Source organism: Canis aureus, chromosome 17, assembly GCF_053574225.1.
Source record: "Canis aureus isolate CA01 chromosome 17, VMU_Caureus_v.1.0, whole genome shotgun sequence".
In the NCBI taxonomy this organism is placed as follows: Eukaryota; Metazoa; Chordata; class Mammalia; order Carnivora; family Canidae; genus Canis; species Canis aureus.
Window position 1 is genome coordinate 34,065,395 of NC_135627.1, and position 20,817 is coordinate 34,086,211.

At 39.4% G+C, this 20,817-nt stretch overlaps 1 long non-coding RNA gene across 2 annotated transcripts in view; it reads left to right on the forward strand.

The window, feature by feature from the left end:
• Nucleotides 1–19,704, forward strand: part of LOC144287908 (uncharacterized) — a 41,395-nt gene extending 21,691 nt beyond the window's left edge. Inside the window, exons 2-4 of one of the 2 annotated variants that reach the window (XR_013355735.1) lie at nt 3,931–4,041; nt 15,833–16,051; nt 17,855–19,704. This is a non-coding gene — a long non-coding RNA (uncharacterized LOC144287908). Of the gene's footprint in view, nt 1–3,930; nt 4,042–15,832; nt 16,807–17,854 lie in introns of those variants that run through there. The other variant, XR_013355734.1, reaches the window with a different exon arrangement.
• Nucleotides 19,705–20,817: the final 1,113 nt, after the last annotated feature.

The window sequence follows — 20,817 nt, forward strand, 5'->3', positions numbered from 1 at the left end:
TTATTTTGCAAAGTACATTGTTCTGTAAATCAAATTTTATCATGTCCTATGTTAGTCTGAGAACCATGTTCTATATGATCAGATTAATAGGCGATATATCGATTTTAGAAGCAAACGTTGCTGCTCTTCATTCAATATGCATACCCGTTATTTATTTGTGTCCTTTGACCTTTCTGCAGCCTAAACATGTTGCCTTTATCTGGAGGCAAAAGGATCCTAAAGTAGATCAAGAGAGGTGCCTTTTCAAGGTACCACAGAGACAACTTTGTGGAGCCCCGTGAATAGGTATAAGACCTTTTACCATTCAGAGCACTCGAGCATCAGTATTTGCCACTCTGGCTCTTCTCTGTTAGAAACCCCCACAATTGGGCAGCCCAGGTGGCTTAGTGGTTTAGTGCCGCCTTTAGCCCAGGGTGTGATCCTGGAGACCAGGGATCAAGTCCCACGTCAGGCTCCCTGCATGGAGCCTGCTTATCTCTCTGCCTATGTCTCTGCCTCTCTCTCTCTCTCTCTCTCTCTCTCTCTCTGTGTCTCATGAATAAATAAATAAAATCCTTAAAAAAAAAAAGAAGCCCCCCAATTATCATAAAAGCATGAAATAAACCCAAGTTCAAGTCAAGTATCTACAAGGAGATCTACTGAGTTTCTGAGTGGCAGAGATTATCTGTATGGAAATGTCAGAACCTCTCTTTTATTGGTCCCAAGACATATCTCACTAATCATTTCAGCAGAAAAGGGGTGCAGATCAAGGAATTCATTCTTCTCTTATTGTCTCTCCAACCTAGGAAGTCTTCTCAGCCATCGCTGCCACATGGGTCTCTAAACTTCCTTTCTCTTATGACTGACATCCCTTCTCCATCAGATCCCCCAGATCTGGCCCAGACCCTGCCTAGTCAGGTAAGAATGGAGCTACTGTAGGATCAGGTCCACCTTAAAATCATAGAAAAGTACAGGAGGAACAAAAGCAGAATGCTACCTAATGTCATTGTTCCCTTGTACCAAAACAGAGGCTTTGCTAGACTTAGGTCTTTGCAACAAGAGTGCCCCCTGGAAATTCTCTCTTCCTCCTGAATAGTTTCTTCTGATTTCCCCCTCCCCAACTCTAGCCCATTCTTCAAGTCTATCAGCCCTATGCCCCCACCCAATCCCAATTCCTCCCGTGGAAAGAAGCAATGCTCCACCTTACATCAGAAAGAAGAGGTTCTGCCTCTAAATCCCTTTCTGCATCCAGCAAAATTGAGCAGCACCACTTACCCTGTCTAAAACCTGGGGCTCAGGTCTCTTATGTCAGATGAGGTTGGGGTGGTGTAAGATGGGCCCTCATACTATGGTCAGAAGTGAATGAGGAGCCTGAATGTCCAGTTTGGTCTCCCAACCAGAAGGAGCCACAACTGATTCCCTTACCAGAAATGTCAATGAAGAAGAGATAAGCACCTCAACAAAGGGGATAAAATTTTTCTTGGACAAAGCAGTCTAATGTTACATTGAAGTAAGGCTATCTCTTCTATTAACTTGGTTTTGGTCTTGCCCCTTTTAATAAAATGAGTCTGTATTGTTAAATTAAGAAGTGTTAGGCACTTTCTATTTCTCTCATTCCTCCCTACAGTAGTTTATTACAATTAAAAAAAGTAGGTTCGTAAGTAGGTAGACAAGCCATAGACAGACATGTTTTTTTCTGCTTCTTTGTCTGTGGGAAAATGTTCTTTTCCTGTTCTCAGCCCATGGGTTTTGTTGGGTCAACCAATTAGATTCATCTTTCTTGACACAATGATTGATCCAGTCTCTCCCTCTTTCTCTCTCTCTCCCCAACTGAAATTTCACGTACTAAAGATCATATAAGCCTGAACTGTCAGGGTCTGTCTTTCCAGGATAAGCAGAAAGTCTGCCTGAGAATGAAGAGAGAGGGATGGACAGATAGACAGTTGATAATTGCTTGACTCTCCGAATCCAGTGATTGAAAATCCATGAACTCCCTTTCTGCTATGCCTAATCTGAGTTTGAGTTCTGACACTTTACAGCCTTATTACTGGAAAGGATTATATCCAAATGGTAACAGGAGCAATCAGGAACTTTGTGTTTTTGCTTTATCTTTACTTCCTTGTTCTTTTTTCTTTCTCTCTCTCTCTTTTTTGCAATGACTATCTTTTATCTATGTGATAAAAACAAGTAATACATAAAGATGTTTGAGTAGAGCTAAGGCAATTATAGAAATAGGTGATTCGATGGAATCCCTGAGCTAGCTTCTACCACAGCACTGCTTGAATTTGATTCTAGCACGTATGTACTTTCCTATCCAATATCCAGACAGCAAGTTCTTAGGGCAGTGGCCAGCTCTTATTCAATGTTGCAATCCCAGAACCCAGCACCATACTTAACATTACGGTTTTGTTGAGTTTATGAGTTAAAGCCACCCAAGATACTTACAATCTAATTGGAAAAACAAGAAATGTGGAGAAGGGTATGTACTCCTTTTAAGATGACACAGCATCTTTGCCAAAACTGGACAATTTTAGTACTTAGAGAAAATAGAGTAAAGGAGAAAGTCTGGTGAGAAGAATTATTCCCATTGCTTTCCAATGCTACGTCTAAAGTAGCATCCAATAGAAATATAATTTGAGCCACGTATGTATTTTTTTAAAGATTTATTTTATTTTTTAAAAGATTTATTTTTAAAAAATTTTTTAAAAAAAGATTTATTTATTTGAGAGATAGAGAGAGAGAGCATGAGTGCATGAGCACAAGAGGCAGAGGGAGAGGGAGAGGAAGACAGGTTCTCAAGCAGAGTCCATGCTGAGCGCAGAGTATAACATGGGGCTCAATCTTATGACCCTGAGATCAGGGCCTAAGCCAAAACAAAGAGTCTGATCTTTAACCCACTGTGTCACCCAAGTGTCCTAAGCTGCATACATATTTTTAAATGTTCTAGTAGCCATATTAAGAAAACTAAAAAGCAACAGGCAAAATTAAGTTTAGTAGTATATTTTATTTGATCCAGTATATCCAAAGTACAATCATTTCATTGTTATAATCAATGAAGCATATCATTGAGCTTTTTTACATCCTTTATTTGTATTGAGCCTTTGGAATTGTGGTGTGTATTTTACACTCACAGGCCATCTCAGTTGAGACTATCCCCACTTCAAATGTTCAGTAGCCATATGGAGCTAGTGACACCATACTGGAGAGCAGAGGTCAATACAATTAACTTCCAGAATATGTTTATTGAATATCTCATCTTTCTATGACCCAAAATGACTACCCCAAGTAGCTTACCAAAATCTGGAGGCCCACCTCTAAAAAACCTGCTGCTTTTTCACCAGTGGAGACCTGGAGCTAACAGATAAGCAATGAGATGCAGGTGCTATTCCTAGCTTCTAATAACCCAGAGTAAGGGCTCAATACCAATGTTGAACTACTACTCTCCCCTTTCCTGAAAAACCTGGTCTCATCAAACCACCAGCAGTTCTCTACCATTTACTTTCATTTTTCAAAAGGAAATTCCAAGAAATAGAAGCAAACAAGGAATCTCTAGAGCCCAAGTGAAATGAGAAATCAAAAATAGAAAGATGCATTCTCAGTGGTCCTTGAACATCTAATTCCAAAACTGCTTGAAAATTAGACTTAGGAGGTAGAGTTCCTTTCAGGTAGAGTAACATGATTTCACTGTCAAATGGAAGAATGCAGTTCTCTTCTCAGAAATCCCTTTATTCTCACTTAGTGCCACAGGTGAGAAACAGGAGAAGGGAAAAGCTCTCCTGGCCGCCATATATGATCACTGGCATGCAGGGCTACATCCAAGGCCAATCAGAGAGATCTTAGATGCTTTCAAAAAAGTCTGCATGCCAACGTTCGAGACCCCATATGGAAGGTTTCCAGAAGACGACCTATCCAAAAAACATTCAAATTACTAACAACCTCCATTCCTTTCAGGCCAGATGAGGGAAGCAGCCCCGCCATCTGATTGCCTCTTACACGCACAGTCATTACAGTAGGCAGAAAGAGACCTGCCACGGCCTCAGATAAGAGCTGGACCTTGTTCAGGTGAGTCATCCCAAGCCCAGATCTCTCTTTTAGGTAAGAGGAAACTTCCATGAAGGGATAAGACACACAAATTCTATCAATCATTTATCACTCTCAAGTGGTTGACCAGGAAGTTGGAGAAGAGAGAATGAAGGAGAGAAAAGAAGAAGCTGTTGTTTCCCATCACAGAATCAGAGCTCTGAGCTCTGGAAGGAATCCTGAGAGCTCAGCTGCTCTCTCCCTCTGGCCATATGCAAGACCATATTTAAATCATTTCAAATGGATGAGACTATGTTGTTTTTTTTTTTTTTAAGACCTCTAGAGAAGCAGATAACATTCCCTCAGCAAAGTATTCCCTGACTCAACAGCTCTCATGAAAATGGTCCTTAAGTTGATGTGATTTAAATCCCTACCACTGCTGTTTCCAGCCCTTCTGTGCCTTTAACACACTGGATTCCTAGTAGGTGGGAGGCCCGCACCAAGGGGATCCAAAGGCAAAAGAGGCAGGCTCTGGGCTCCACACGCTTGCAGTTCAGTAGGGAAGATAAGCTTTGTACATAAATAACTGCGATCCAAGGTAGAAAGTGCTAAGTGCAATAAGATAATGCCCTGGGACAGATCAGAGGACGGAACTCTTTGTCCTTGGGAAGAATGGAGAACAGCTGGCCTCCATCCTTCTTGTTTGTCCTGGGTAATCGCTCTCTTCCTCACTTTTTATTTGCTCTTCTACATCATTTCTTAAGGCTGTCAATATTTTGAGACATATGGAAGACACTGTATGAGGTGGAACATATCCTATCTGATAGTAGAATGTTCTATGTGGGGATGAGTGCGGCTACTAGACACTGGCCAGCTGCCCAGGCGGCCACCCCACCTGTCCCAGAACTTTCCTTTCTCTCTCTTGCCAATTTTGTGCCCCACCTGCTGTATTAAAACTGAGATCAGAGATCAAAACAAGCACTAAACAGTGTATTCTTTAGTTCAGTTGATGTTAAATAACATCTCTCTCCTCTCCCACTATCTTGTGTCTCTTCTGACTTCACAGGAGTGCCATAGAGGATCATTTGTCACACAGGACACCAATGTTTTTACATTATCTTATGTTCTTGTCCTGACTCCCTAATGGGTCATGGCCCTTGAGAGCAATTTTCTTATCCTTTTCTGTTTTTCTTGCTGTCAAACTATGTGGCTCTTAATGAAAAGATCTGTTTTTGTCAGAAGAAATCAGAAATAAAGGCTCTGAGAAATTAAGTGACTTACTCAACCCCACACAACTACTAGTGATGGAATGGGGATTTGAACTCAGCTTTTCCACATCTTTTCTTCTTTCCCTCAGATCTCCCTGACAAAACTATGAGCTCCTGGAGGGCAGAGACCATGGCTGATTTAGCACAGGAAATAAGAAATACAGTTCTTGTTAAGTAGTTGCTTTGACTGTTCTGATATAGATTTCTGGATACTAGTCTTTATATTATTTTATTTACCACACTATGTCCTTTCCCTTTTGGGAAATGTACAAACCTCGAGCTACTGGATTCCTACACACATCAATGTTACTTTCTACTTCTCCTGAAATAATACAATAAAAAACTAGGGTTTCACAATGTGCACAAGAAACAGCACAGGTGATGACAAGTGTTAGCATACCAACCAACCAGTGGAGGAGAAGTCTACCAGGTATGCCTTCCCCTAAGACCCTGCCCTGGACCCTCTAGATCAGAACAGACTGATAGACAAGGACAGGCCACAAAAATCAATGAAACAAATTCAGGAACTGTTTCAGCTTCAGACCAGTGTCAAAGTTCATGAGGACCAGGGAAGGTTTTGCATCATTTATGGTTTGTGATTTCTGGGTGTAGAGAAGAGGGCTGGCAAAGGCCGAAGAAGCTAACTTAGGTGCTTTGGACGTCCAGGGAAGACATAGAATGGAGGGCTTCTTCCCTTCAAACAGGGAATCCAAAGAAAGGAAAAGATGCTCTATAAGAGTAGTAACTAATAGATTTGGTAAAATAGCTAAGTCTAAACAATTGTTCATGAAATGGTGAGACTTAAAACATTTGTTTGAAAAGATAAAGGGGCTTCTTGAAATTGAAAGTGCAGAATACATAATAAAATAATCTGGATTGAAAACTTCAGATTATTTCAACAGTTTCTAGTAATTCCAAAGATGTGTTAAATTTCTCATTTAGCCCAAGGACAATCCATACTTTTTCATTCTCGATGATGATCAAGAACTAGGTATATATATGTATATATATATATATATATATATATATATATATATATATATATATATTCCCCTTAAATTGACACTAACCATAAAAAATAGAATAGAATGTATAACTTTGAGTCACTAGAGAGGAGAAAAAAGAACAAAGTTTAATGCAACATTGGGGTAAAGCCTTCTGAAAAAGTGCATGTTCAATTTATAACTTTCACTTATATTCACTTGTATTAAATTTGACAACACTGTAGCTTTCATAATTTCCTCATGAGAATTTTCAATGTAAGATAAATTAGAACACTAAAAATATTTTTAAATAAAATGAGATAAGATGTTTAAAATAACAAGAATACCAAAAGGTTTATTGCAAAAAAGGTACAGCTTTCTCTGGTGTAAACTCATCTGATTTGGAAGGAGGGACAAGGGATGTGCTGCCAGGGAAGATTGACGACAGGTGCCAGAGTTCTTTATAGGAAAAAAAAAAAGTCCCAGTTGGAAGAGACCTGACTGAAACATTCGGTGTAAGCTGAGATCCTGAAGAGATGCCCTGGTGAAAGGCAGGACTTACTGAGATAATTAAACTCTCAAGACTTGGGATGGAGTTATGACCAGAGGGAAGATGCAGAGTAGAGAAAGGAGGATCACAAGCCAGGCAGAGAATAAAATAGGTAAAGGTAGAGAGTAAAAAGTTCCCAAAGACCAAAGATTTTTGAGCACTGCAATATTACATATTAAATTTTAATGGTTCTATTATTTAAATTTCTTTTAATTAATGAAACAACTCCTTGACCCTGAACTTCAGTGAACATCTGCTAAACTCAGAGCCTTGGAATGTAGAGAAGAAAGACCCAGACAGTGCCCTTTGTGGGGTACAGAGTATGCAATGGCAAAAGTATACAGAAGTGGGTTAGCCATGAGCTGAGCTAGTCAAGGGAAGCAGGAATCCAGGGCCAGGAGAGGCCAGGAGAAATGGAAATGCCCTGTCTCAGGATTACCTAAGACATTCAGAAGGACAAAGGATTTGAGCCAAACCTCAAAGGACAAGTTTACCTGGAGTGACATTTCATTTTATTTTTTAAAGATGTATTTATTTTTTTTAATGTTGGAGGGGAGATAGAGAAAGAGAATGCATGAGTAGGGGGAGGTGCAGAGGGAGAGAATCTTCAAGCAGATTCCTTGCTGAGAAGAGAGCTGCATGAGGAGCTCTATCTATCCCACAACCCAACCTGTGATTTCACTACCTGAGAGAGACCCACTCTCAGTGGCTCAACCCACTGAGCCACCCAGGATCTGTGAAGTGACATTTTAGACACAGAATGTACATTCCCTCATCAGGAAAACTGGAGGTCAAAGCTTAAAAGTCCAAAATTGGGACTTTAGAGATTGTTCTGTAATAATAGCAAAATTAATGTTACTCTATGAAACATAAAGATCCCAACGACTATTTAAGTGAAAAAAGAAAGTATCAGAAATGGTTGTATGAGTTTATGTAACAAAATAAGTGTATAAAAAAAGAATTATAGATTTCTGGATAACCATAAGGTACTGAGTCCTCAATCCAGAAAAACAAAAAGGATATTAGGCCTACAAAGTTAAAGTTAGGATATAGAATGAAAGGTCTTACTAATTAATAAGTAAAATATCATTTTCTGTTAGAAATAGTTTTAAAACAAGCATTGTAAATTGAAAACATAGTTGAGACCAACTTAAAGGTTAGATGAAAAGAAAACAGAAAATCATGTAAGGTTTAGACATGATAACACAGAGGTTCATTTCCATATTTCCTGGTAAAGAAAATGAATGAGTCAAAAGAATAGGAATTTCTGGTTGGTGAGAGATCAAAGATGAATGTGATTCAACCAGTCAAAAGAGAAAAACAAATATTGAGAAAGATTGTATACGGGTTCTGAAATCAGAGCAGATCTCCTAAAAAGCCTTGAGCCACAGCGTGATGAAGAAAAAAACAAAAAAGGAAGAAGGAAAAGAGAATAGTAAGAGTCCTTCCTGATGATTCAGGTAATGATTAGAAACCACTTCAAGATTCCAACTCCCACTAAGCAATAGGCCCTCTGGAATGGCTGAAGGGAGAAATGCTCCCACCTCCACAAACCGAAAAATCTCAAGGATTCCTTCCATCGGAATGTGACAGGCCAAACCGTCATCACGGGCAAAGCCTTGACATGATTCCTCTGAGAATTCCATCCAACCTGTTAGTCCCAGAGGCCTGGAGAGAAAGTTCCTTTTCTTTCTCTGAATGGTGAACTCTCACCTTCATAGTGTGGCCATCTGTGTTCATCCGGCTTATAATACCACTGCATATCTACTTTGTATGCATCAAATTTGTCAGTGAAATGTGTTAAGTCATCCTTTTCTCTTCCCCATTACATCAGGCTCAATATGGAATGTACCCTACATACTCAGTAAATACTAAGAGACAGCTATTTACATATATTTTTTTAAGATTTTATTTATTTATTCATGAGAGACACAGAGAAAGAGGCAGAGACATAGGCAGAGGGAGAAGCAGGCTTCCCGATGCAGAGCCCGATGCAGGACTCGATCCCTGAGCCCCCAAGATCACAACCTGAGCCAAAGGCAGATGTTCAACCACTGAGCCACCCAGGTATCCCTGTTCAGAATGTTTTTAATAATTATTTCCTCTTACTCTAGACCCAAAAACCAGCCAAAGATGTTGGTTTGTTCTGGCTCATGCTTAGAGATTTCCACTCGTCCCTTCACCTTTCTGAGCCATGATCCCTCGTCTTATGAGAAGGGAGTTTGACCAGTGACCTCCAGTGTCACCTTCCACCTTCGGCATTCTGGGACTGCCTCGCCTTAAGCATGCAACAGCATTTGCCCCAAGACCTATTTCGTCAGCTCCCAACCTCCAGTCAGAAGCAAAAGAAGAGGCATGAGGTGTGGAGGTGCAGCACATCAGAGAAATTGAATCTTGAAGATCAGGTCCAGCCCTAGTGCTGCCTTTTTGCTTCTCTCTTTCTTCCCTCTTGCTTTTCTTTTCTCTCTGAACTGGCACTTTCTACATCTGATTTCCTCCGGGTCCTGTTCCTTTCTGTCTTTTGATTTGTAGCTTCAAGAGAGGCCAAGGAAAAGTTTGTTGGGAGAGAAATGGATTCTCTTAGTTGTAAACCAAGGAATGATTGTCTTCTGGGCATCCCAGCCCAGTCTGGTGATCTACCTGGAAGAGAACCACTTCTACACTTGACCGGACCCCCTGTCAGTGTGCATGAGCATTCCAAAGGTCTGTTATTTAAAAAACTAAAAACATTTTTAAAATTTTTCCTCCTAGCCCTGCTCTGGGTAAATAGCCAGTGTCACTTGCTATGCACAGAGAAAAAGAGAGGATGGGTCAAAGCTCAAGCCAGCCTACTATTATTTCCAGTAGCAGAGCAGTGATTTCAAGGCAAAGTTTCACTTCATGAAATGCTCGTGTACCTGTAGAACTCCGTATTCATGTTCACTCCTGTCTTCCCTTGTTAAAGCATCTATTAGAGGGCCATTTGTGCTTAATCAAGAGTTAGAAACTCAAAACTAACTAGAAATATTCTAAACTAGCTTTGTGAATCACACACTCATGAAACCTGAGGCTTGAAAATGACAACACTGTAGGTGATACTTTAAGCAATATTGGTTTTTAAACCCTTCAAGTCAATATTGTACATATTACCATGCCGCCCTACTGAGTTGCAAGGAAACCATTCTCAGAGGCTGTTAATTGATCCCAGTGGACACCCATTAGCCTTTTAAAATAGAAGACTGTACTGAAATGCAGAAAGGAGCATTGCTAACTACATAGCTATCTTATACAAGGTGAGGTCTTTGGATTTGGGCCTACTGATTCTGATTCCTTCATTGCCATCTCTACTAAAAAGGCCTTAAGAAGTAGGCCTCCATTACACATCATGAATTGACTTGAGGTTGATACTTGGGAACATTTTATCATTTATCTCAGGCATTGGTATGCATTTGGTGTTCTCGTTTTATGAACACTCAATAAAATGGTACATAAAGACACAGGAATGTCAGCACAACAGATAAGCTTGTTTCTAGAACATATCAGATATTCTATAAGTGTGATCATTTCCTTTTAAAATGGAACACAATAATTGCTCCAAAGAATGCTAAAGCCAGATGTCCTTTTTTTAATGTCAATCTGCCATGCAACATCACCCTGTCTAGCGAAACTTCACCTCCAACAGGAGAGAATTTTAAGGTTTGCTGTGACAGCTAAACAAAAAACCCAAACTACTCCAGGAGCTCCAGAGCTTTCTTCCCAAAAGTAATCAAAGCATATTGTATGCTTAATGATTTCTGTTATACCTTTAGACTAAAGAACTAGATCAGAGAATTTTGTTTTGTTTTTGCCGATTTACGTTAGGATTTTGATGTATGGTCTTCTGTTCCCTTTAATAAAATCATGCTACTCCATTTAAGAAATATTTGCCATGAAATAAGTGTTTCATCATGTTCTTGTTTTCTAAAATCTTAAGGGTCTGCTCCATGATTCCCATTATTCATACCCTTGGAATAAATTACTACAATCAGACCACATAGGGAGAAAAGTTAGCTCCTGATTACAAAAGGAATCAGTCCAAGAGGTAAAGTATTAATCAACGTTACTTCTTAACAATCCCATTTTCATTGTTAGAACGCATACTTTTGTCAGGCCACGTTAAAACATTTTCATCAGTCATTTGCTCCGTTACTATTTGGTTTCTGCTGAAATCTAGGGTCCCCCACGGTTAATGTGAATGGCTGACCTTACACCCATCTCCAGTGTCCCTTTGATAGCTTTATCTGGCTGTTATAATTTGTCATTGTCAAGCCATTAGGCCTTTGGCTTTGGTCTTATTTTTCCTGCAGGTGTCAAATATGCAAAACCACAATTTATAGAATCCCATTTGCACTGGTTTTGAAATGCCAGAAGGTAACTTTATTTAAAATATCACAACCTTCTCTCCAAACTAGTTGCCTGAGTTCCAGGGTGGTCTGAAGAGTTGATTCAAAAAATAAATGCCACCACAGCAACTTACAATTCCTAAGGCCAAACATCCAGATGTGTCAATAATCTGTATAAATTAGAAACAGATGTAAGCCCTTGTTGAAAAATAATTATAATAGAATTATTTCCTTTTGCCTCTTTATGCTTTCACACACTTGAATTTATTCCTTCCACATTTTTTTTTTTTTTTGAGTTGGTTCAGTTGGTTCCAATTTAAAAACAAAAATCATTTCTATTTTTCACACGGGGGTGTAGCTACGTATGAAATTCTCTAGAAAAAGAAAAGAACAGCCCATTTTGTGCCTTGTTTCATGCCCAGTGGAGCTAATCCAAGCACAGAGGCTCTCTGGAGTCAGTTGGTGATCCACAATCCAGCCGAATGTTCTGGGATGTAGTCTAGATTACTTTTGCCATATATAGTAATTGCCATCATGAAACCCTCTCTTTGTTTCCATGAGGTTGCCCCAGTTATAAAACAAAATAATCATTTCAAATATGGTAGAACCTACATTACCAACAACTTCTACTTACCTTCATTTGATGCAATTATAAAATTGTTGTTAGGGCAGCCCGGGTGGCTCACCAATTTAGCACCGCCTTCAGCCCAGGGCCTGATCCTGGAGTCCCAGGATCGAGTCCCACGTCAGGCTCTATGCCTGGAGCCTGCTTCTTCCTCTGCCTGCGTCTCTGCCTCTCTCTATATATATGTCTCTCATTAATAAATAAATAAAATCTTTAAAAAAATTGTTAGAGTTAAATAAAGTTTTTTTGTGTTTTAACCCTTTCTTTTCAGAAGTGAACTTGTTACTGAGATCCTATTAGTATATGCTGGGTGGGGGTGAGGGCCACGTTGACCACCAGGGATTTTGTAAGAAGAGTCATACGGCTGTTGATGGACCGAGGGTTGCAAGATAGATATCAGTGGTTTGCATGTCCTTAGAGTATAAATACCAAACCAATGGCAAAACTGTTTATTACACCATTGACATCATTAGAAAAGTTCTAATGACTAGAGTTTTATTCTGAAACCCCTGGGGCCATTCCATCTCTATCATATGGGATCCAAGAAGGCGGAGTCAGCTACTTAGAAGCCCTTGGAAAAACAGCTTTAAATAAAATGAACCAGCTCCACATTCACCTCCTCAAATGCCATTCCAAATAATAATAATAATAGTAACCTTCTTGCAGGAAGTATGGTCCTATAGAATTATGTGATCAGTTGGTATCAGTACTCAATTCTCGGTGCCAGGTTTTCTATAATTGCTGGTCCCAATTGCTCAGCCATACCTGGATGTAGTGAAATGTCATAGTAGTGACTACATGATATTCGGCGGTAAACTGTATTAACAAAAAGGCAACATCTGCATTTCAGCTTCTGAAAACTTTGACCTAGCTAAAATAATAAAATAAGCATGGTTTGCCCTCAATGCTGTTAAGCTATTGTTTGGACACTATCCAGGGCCCGGTTATGGCAATGATTACCAGAATCTACCCAATAATCAGTCTCCCCCACTTCCTTATTAGCAGAATGACCCGGGGAGGAAAGCTACCTTCCTTAGGTCTTTCAAAGATAGGCATGTTAGTAGGTAGGGCTTCAGGCAAAGCTCTTTAAAAGGGACCATCTCAATAAGCAGAGCTCCCTTGCTCATGGATGTGATTGCTGGAACTCTAACAACCATTTTATTTTATTTTTTTTTTAAATATTTTTTATTTTTTTTATTTTTTTATTTTTTTATTTTATGATAGTCATCACAGAGAGAGAGAGAGAGAGAGAGAGAGGCAGAGACACAGGGAGAGGGAGAAGCAGGCTCCATGCACCGGGAGCCCGACATGGGATTCGATACTGGGTCTCCAGGATCACGCCCTGGGCCAAAGGCAGGCGCCAAACCACTGCGCCACCCAGGGATCCCCAACAACCATTTTATAAGCCCAAGATTGAGTACAGAGAGCCCAGGCCTGATGACATCAGGGAGCTGCCATGTAACAGATTAGCTTGCCTGCCTCTGGACTTGTCATTAAATGAGACAACCATAAGTCTTCCTCCTGTGGAGGACACCACTTCACAGTCCCTGCTAGCAGCTGCAGAATATAATTTCTGATACATTCTCTGAAAAGTTTCAGCCTGAGCCTTGCCTGGGTTCCACCCATGCAGGCACCCAGCAGACAAGACAGCTCATTACCTACTTCTACCTTTCAGAGAATTATTATACTTTCCCCCTGAGTCTCAGATCATATCTTTGCCAAACTTTTCTCTAGCAAAGAAATTGTTTTTATCCTCTTGGAGATGACTTTGGTACTTTCGCTATTTTGTATTTATCTTGGATGTATTTATAAGCCACCTCCTTTTCAAAAGATTTACATAAGGCAGTTTATCACCTAACTGATCTGATTACTTAATATGGGTTGTTGGGCTGATAGAGAAGTTATGGTACAAAATAAATATAAAGTAAAAATACAGAGATGGTTGCATTATGCCAGTGATAGCCAAAGAGATATAAATAGAATTCTTTCCTATCCAAATACCCTTCCTGAAACAAATACGCCATGTGTTTTGTTTTTGGGGGGTTATTTTTGGAGTTAAAAAAAAATAACAAAAACACTTGGTGAGGATGGTTTAACTAGAGTGGGATTAAATAACCACAACCAATTAAAGAAACCAGCCATTTCTTCAGAAGCCAAAACACAGCAAATCAAAAGTTTAGAATCCTTCTCCAAAGCACAGCTCTCTTCTCTTGGAAACCCATTCCTTGCCGAAGTGGCTTCTCCATTTGCTCTGTTTATTGTCAGGAAGAGTGGGACCAAAGGCATTTACAAACACGTGCTTTTGTTTGGGTTAAGCTGCAGCTGCTTACACTGTTCACACTGACTGTTCACACTGACCCCATCTGGAGGGCCGGCTCCCCAAGCAGCGCTCTTTGCTGGGCTACTCTACTGTCTTCTTTTCAAAGGCAAATTACACCTATGTGCACCCGAGCCTGCTGAGGACCCGGAGACACTGCTTTCCTGCAACCCTCCTCATCAGCACTGATTTCTGTTGATCATTTTGGTCTGGATAAGGTTTAGACCAACCTGAGGAGTGGGCTCCAAATCTTTCTTTTCCATTTCCCGTGCAATTCCATAAAACCAAGTCGCTGTTGTTTGCAACCTTACGTTCACCCTTCGGCTTCCCGCTTTTGGGAGCTGATAATCCAAGGAGGAAATGGAAGACAGAAGACAAGAGTGGGAGAAAAGAAGGGGGAAAAAAAACTGTGCCTGCAAAACAAATTTGCTCCTACTGAGTCAGAAGGATCGCATCCAAAAAGTGACTCACTGCATGCGCCAAGTGACATTGTCTTCCTAATAAGTAAAGGCAAATGGCCAAGTACACACCTGCCCACAGGTAAGAAATTTAATTATTCCCAGGATTGTTAGATAACGTGCAAATCCACAGCCTTGATTTTGCACACTTGCCTGGCAATCATCTCAGGTTGGTTTCCGTCCTCCTCTTCCTCTTGGCTGTCGTCGCCCGGAACATGTGAGGAAATGGCAGTGTGCACAGGGAAGTTCAGAGCTGACAGGTCAAGAAAATCAACTGCTCCATTGCCTCCCTTCTGAAAACTTCCAATTTTTCTTTGGGTGATTCTGATACGCAACTGCTCTAATACTGCATCTTTTGTTTCTCTTGTAGGACGTTTGCCTAAAATAGGTGTACTCTGATGTTCTAAGAAGAGTTAATGTAGCAAAAAAAGCATTGGTTGTAATTATCGATGTTATTTCCATTTTAATTTAAATTTTTTTATCACAAATTCATGAATCCTGTATCATACACCCCATCCCCACCTTGGCCATATGAGAGTTTTTTACGGATAACGCTCAGAACTCAATCTCCATCCCCGCTCCTCTTTCCTGAAAGCCACATGTACCAAGCAGTGACATAGCTCAGTGAGTAAATGAACAGTTTCTGAAGCCAGACTGTTTACCATCGGATCCCACTCCTCTATGAACCTAACTATATTACTTTACATAAATAACTTAATCTCTCTGCCTCAGTGTCTTCATCCATAAAATGGGGATAATATCATATTTTTATCAATTCTAGAAAGGACATTTAACATCTTTGATATCAGGATGTGTTTTATAATTGATGACATGTTAGATTTGATGAAATATACTAGCCATAGCTACTTGGGCTGTTGTGAGAATTATATTAGTTAAAATATACATTTTACAACAATATCTGGCATATACTGGGTTTTCGATAAATGTTAGTCAGTACTATTGCATTCACGGCTATATCCTTTTCAATTTTTAGGCATCTCAAACTCATGTTCCCTCCAAAAATGCTCATTTTTTGTATTTCTTTTCTTGTTTCATGCCAGTAACACAAGCCAGAAATATGGAAGTCATCACTGATTCTTTCTTCTCCATAACCCTCTGCATCCCATCACTTCACAAGTTTTCTTACTTTTGTGGTTTGAATTTCCCTCAGCGTCCCTCCTCTTCTTGCCATGCCCGCTGCCACTCCGGCCATCACCTCAGGCCTGCAACCCAGCGCCCTCTCATTAAAACTTTGCTTTCTTTGCCTTTAGAGTCATCTTTCCAACATGGAAGTCAGATCATCGCCCTCTCTGTTTCCAATTGCTCAGTGGCTCCCACCACCTACACGATGAAGCCCAAAATCCATAATATGGCACCAAGGTCCTGAGTCATGAGGCAGCTTCCAGAGGTTGATCATTCTTCTTTCTGCCACATCCCTCCTCACCTGAAGCACTACCTTGACAGGATGCTTGCCACTTCAGCTGATTAAGGTCTCTGGGCTCTTCCCTCTGCCTGGGCCAGTCATCCCCCTTTGAGCTACTCATCCCTATCCTTCACACTCAGAAAGCTGTGAGGATTCTTCTCCCTTTGCGCCTTCCCCAGAGATACTTATACTGGCCCTTCTTGCTGGCCCTATATATCACCTTGTTTCTATTTCTACTCTAGTTCTATAATTCCTAATCTAGTTATCTCCCCCTAGTTAACAGTGAATGTTTTAAAATCATATTTCCTTATCCCCAATACCAGCTTTTTCTTGTCACATAGTAGATCATCAATACATGATTGTTAGATGAAGGAAAGAATAGAGGTGACCACACGCACGGCATTGTATACAACAATATATTGGGGGGAAGGTCATGAGGGAGAATAATATAGAAGAAAAAAATCCAATTACAAAATAAAATTAAAAATCCGTGTACATCTTTCTCATTAGCTGCAAAGATCAACTCTTTTTCCCTGCAATATGCCTTTCTTCTGTTTCCTTTTCCTAAAAGGGGCTACAACTCTAGTAAAGAATGGATGTTCTAATGCCCTCGGGCCAGGGGACTGATGCTCCTTTTAAAAATATTGACACCAATATCCTGTATGGGTACCCGATAAATGGATATTATTCTTGTTCATTTGCAAGACAACATCTTTTAATGTACTGCCCTGTTTTTGCTGAAAAGGCGACAAACTATGGAAATGTGGTTAGGAATAAAAATTGCATATGTGGTAATAATAAAATAATGGAAAATGTGGACAAGTGGCAAACCTCAAGTGCGTTCTCTGATTCAGATTGCTGCTTAAATGGCTGGCACTTACTGTGAAAGGCACATTGTAGAAGCACTTTCACGGACTTTCAACACAGTGTCTGCCCCACCCTGAGTCCCATGTGTGCTCCCCAGGCAAATCCTGTGTTAAGAGGACAAAGACAGTGTACCAGAGCAGTTCATTTATTAGCTACACTTAAGGATTCTTCTGTGGCATGGGAGAAATACACAGGGCAATACATGTTTGACATCTTTTTATTCACAGTTGACCATGATACATTTCAGTTAAAAAGTTAGTCCAAGGGGCACCTGGGTGGCTCAGTCAGTTAGGCCTCTGACTTTTGATAACGGCTCAGATCACAATCTTGGGGTTGGGAGATCGAGCCCCCAGTCGGCCTCTGTGTTCAGCAAGGATTCTGCTTAAGATTCTCTCTCTCCCTCGCCCTCTGTCCTTCCCCCTGCTCATTCTCTCTCTCTCTTTCTCTCAAATAAAAATATAAATCTTAAAAAAAAAAAAAAAAAAAAGTAGGTCTAGAAGTGGACTACCAACATGCTGGAACAAAGTTTTCTCAGTTCATAATGGCCAAAGGTCATTAAAGAAAGTGACAATGGGTTCAAATTATTGACACTTTCCTTGCACAAACTAGGAATCTATATGCAGCAATAAAAAATCATGACAGAAAATCCTATCTAGCCTTAAAAGCAGCAAATGGATAATATACCCTGGTTGGTTTAGAGGGGGAAAAAAAAGATCACAGCTAACGCATCTTGCCTACTGCATCTTATCAGACCTTCACTATGTGTATATATTCTTTTCGTTAACAACAGGTCAGGTCAGTAACTAGTAGGGGATACAAGTGGTGTCACACTGATTCATAGAAAAAAAGGTGGATATTTAAATCCATCTAGTAACTATCTGAAATGTAATGATATTCTACTATAGTAGCTTGTGATTACTTTTCCAACTGTGTGTCTTATCTCAGGGCCGCACACCAGAGGGAGATAATTAAATGAGAGCCTCACTATGGTATCATCTTCCAGGTCCAGTCTCAGAACTGCTTTCTCAACAAGGCAATATTGTAACCAAGTCCCTCTGGCACTTAAGAACTAAGTACCCACACCCCTTGGAAGGAATCCAAGACAGAACCTTGTCCTACCAAATTCCACTGCAGTAAATTATGCCATACTTTGTTGTACTTTAGCTTGTACTGATTAAATTACAGAAGAAAGATTCCATTTATATTCAATGCAATGATCATCAGATGGAGAAGTAAAAAGGATTCTGCCTAAAAAAAAAAAAAAAAGGTGTTGGACCAGATTCTTACAACCACTACATCACTTCCTGGAGTATTCCTGGAACTCACCAATGTTTCCCATTATGTTACTGTCTCTGGTCGTATAGGAGAATGACTCTTTCCCACACAGTGAAATTGAACATGACCATTTGACTTGTCATGGTCAATGAATTGTGAAATGGAAGCGACATGCATCTCTTCTGAGTAAAAGAATCCTGCGTCAGGATGAGATTCCCTGTGCTCTTTTCCCCAGCGATAGAGATGGTGGACACAAATACTGAGATTGCAAGTACCCTGAGATTAAAGGACCTATAAGGTTGGGCCACCATCTGGTGAATCACCGGAACCTAAAGTGGTCTTGGTATAACAAAAAAATGTCTATTGTTTGTCACCATAGCATAACCTAACCTATATTAGAATAACACAGTAGGGGGATCCCTGGGTGGCGCAGCGGTTTGGCGCCTGCCTTTGGCCCAGGGCACGATCCTGGAGACCCGGGATCGAATCCCACGTCGGGCTCCCTGTGCATGGAGCCTGCTTCTCCCTCTGCCTCTGTCTCTGCCTCTCTCTCTCTCTCTCTCTCTGTATGACTATCATAAATAAATAAAAAAATTAAAAAAAAAAAAGAATAACACAGTAACTTTAGATCCCAAAGAACAGAATTTGCTTTTGTAGCTTCTATACTAGTCATCAATAAAATGCTAAAGTTTTCAAGGTTATCTAACTCCCAGATAGAAGCTTATATTCTGTTTCATTTAACAAAAATCAGAAGCTAGTGTTCCCATTAAAATTTAATTGTGAGATGAAACTGGAATCACTTTCTTATACCATATATGAAAATTAATTCAAAAAGGATGAAAGACCTACATGTGGGACAGGAAACCATCAAAATCCTAGAGGAGAACACAGACAGTAACCTCTCTGACATTGGCCAGAACAACTTCTTACTAGATGTGTCTCCTAAGGCAAGTGAAACAACAATAAAAATAAGTTATTGGGACTTCATCAAAATAAAAAACTTCTGCACTGTGAGGGAAAATTTAAAAAACTAAAAGGTAACCTACAGAATGAAAGAAGATTATTTGCAAATGACATATCTGATAAATGGTTACTATCCAAAATATGTAAAGAATTTATAAGACTCAATACCTTAAAAACAAATAATCCAGTTAAAAGTGGGCTGAAGACATGAATAATTGCATTACTGTTTACTGAAATGGCATGAAAACACTGATTTGCAGGGATACACGCACCAATGTTTATAGCAGCATTATCAACAATAGCCCAATTATAGAAAGAGCCCAAATGTCCATTGACCATTGAATGGATAACGAAATTGTGGTACACACACACACACACACACACATCAGAATATTACTCAGCCATAAAAAGAAAAAAAAGAAATCTTGTTATTTGCAACAACATGGATGGAACTAGAGAGCATTATGCTAAGTGAAATAACTCAAGGATGTTTTAAATGGGTGATGGGTTAAGGGTGGGGGCATTTGTTGTGATGAGCACTGGGTATTGTATGTAATCGATGAATCACTGAATTTTATATCTGAAATTAATATTATACTGTATGTAAACTAACTGGAATTTTTTTTTTTTTTTTTTTTTTTTTTTTTTTTACTAACTGGAATTTAAATAAAAACTTGAAGAGAAAAAAATTGAGTTATGAGACTATAGTGAAATCCCTTGCTATATAGTTCATTATTTTCACTCTAATTAACTCTATGTTGTTTCAAGAAAATCAAGCCTTTGCCTAGTCTGATTGCAATTATGAAGTAAGTTTAAGGTTATAATTAATTTAAATCACAGAACTGCCTCAACATGATCAGTTTGGCCTCTGAATCATTAAAGCTAAAACTGTAAGAATTTATGCAAAAAATGCATTAAGCTACATACTTAACAAATTGTTTAATACCCATCATAATATTCCAAGAATATGGAGAAAATATTTTGTATCTACAAATATGAAAAGTGGATTATCTTAGTATTTTATGTGCTTCTAATGGCCCTACGTAAGATAAGACATAAAAGAATAGTTGTAATAGATATTAAAATTTTGGCCTCTGAGTAAATATTTTTTCAGAAAATTCCTTTTTGACCATTCTGAAAATAAGCAGATGATGAAGTAATTCTATCTTTTGTGTAATCCAAAAGCTACACAAATAGGATTTTATGGAGATTCATACAAACAGTATGTATTATTTTCTATGTGTTCAATCTATTTGCTCTGGTGATATACAATGATGAAAAAGAGAGAGATGGTCTCTGCCTTCCTCACACTTATGATCTAGCAACAACTGCTTCAGGGTACATATTCTGCTGTTTTCTCTCCAAGTTTTGAGTTATGAAAATAACATTGACAATCTTAATACCAATATAGTGAACCTAATTTATCTGGAAAGCTCAATTGCTTGGATTCCAGCTGAGAATCAGAAAACACTAACAGGAATCTTTGAGAATTTAAACATTTCACACACACATACACACACATACAATCCTAAAAGTCACAGTATTTATTCTGTGCTATTCACTTTGCTAAATGCTTTATATCAAATACCTCATTATCATAAAACTCCATGGTGGGATTCTAGTATTGTCCCCTTTTTATAAATGAGGAAATTAGAGCTCAAAGAGGATAAGAATTGTACCTTTCCCAGGTACAATTATTACAGCTCATAGAGTCAAGATTTGAATCCA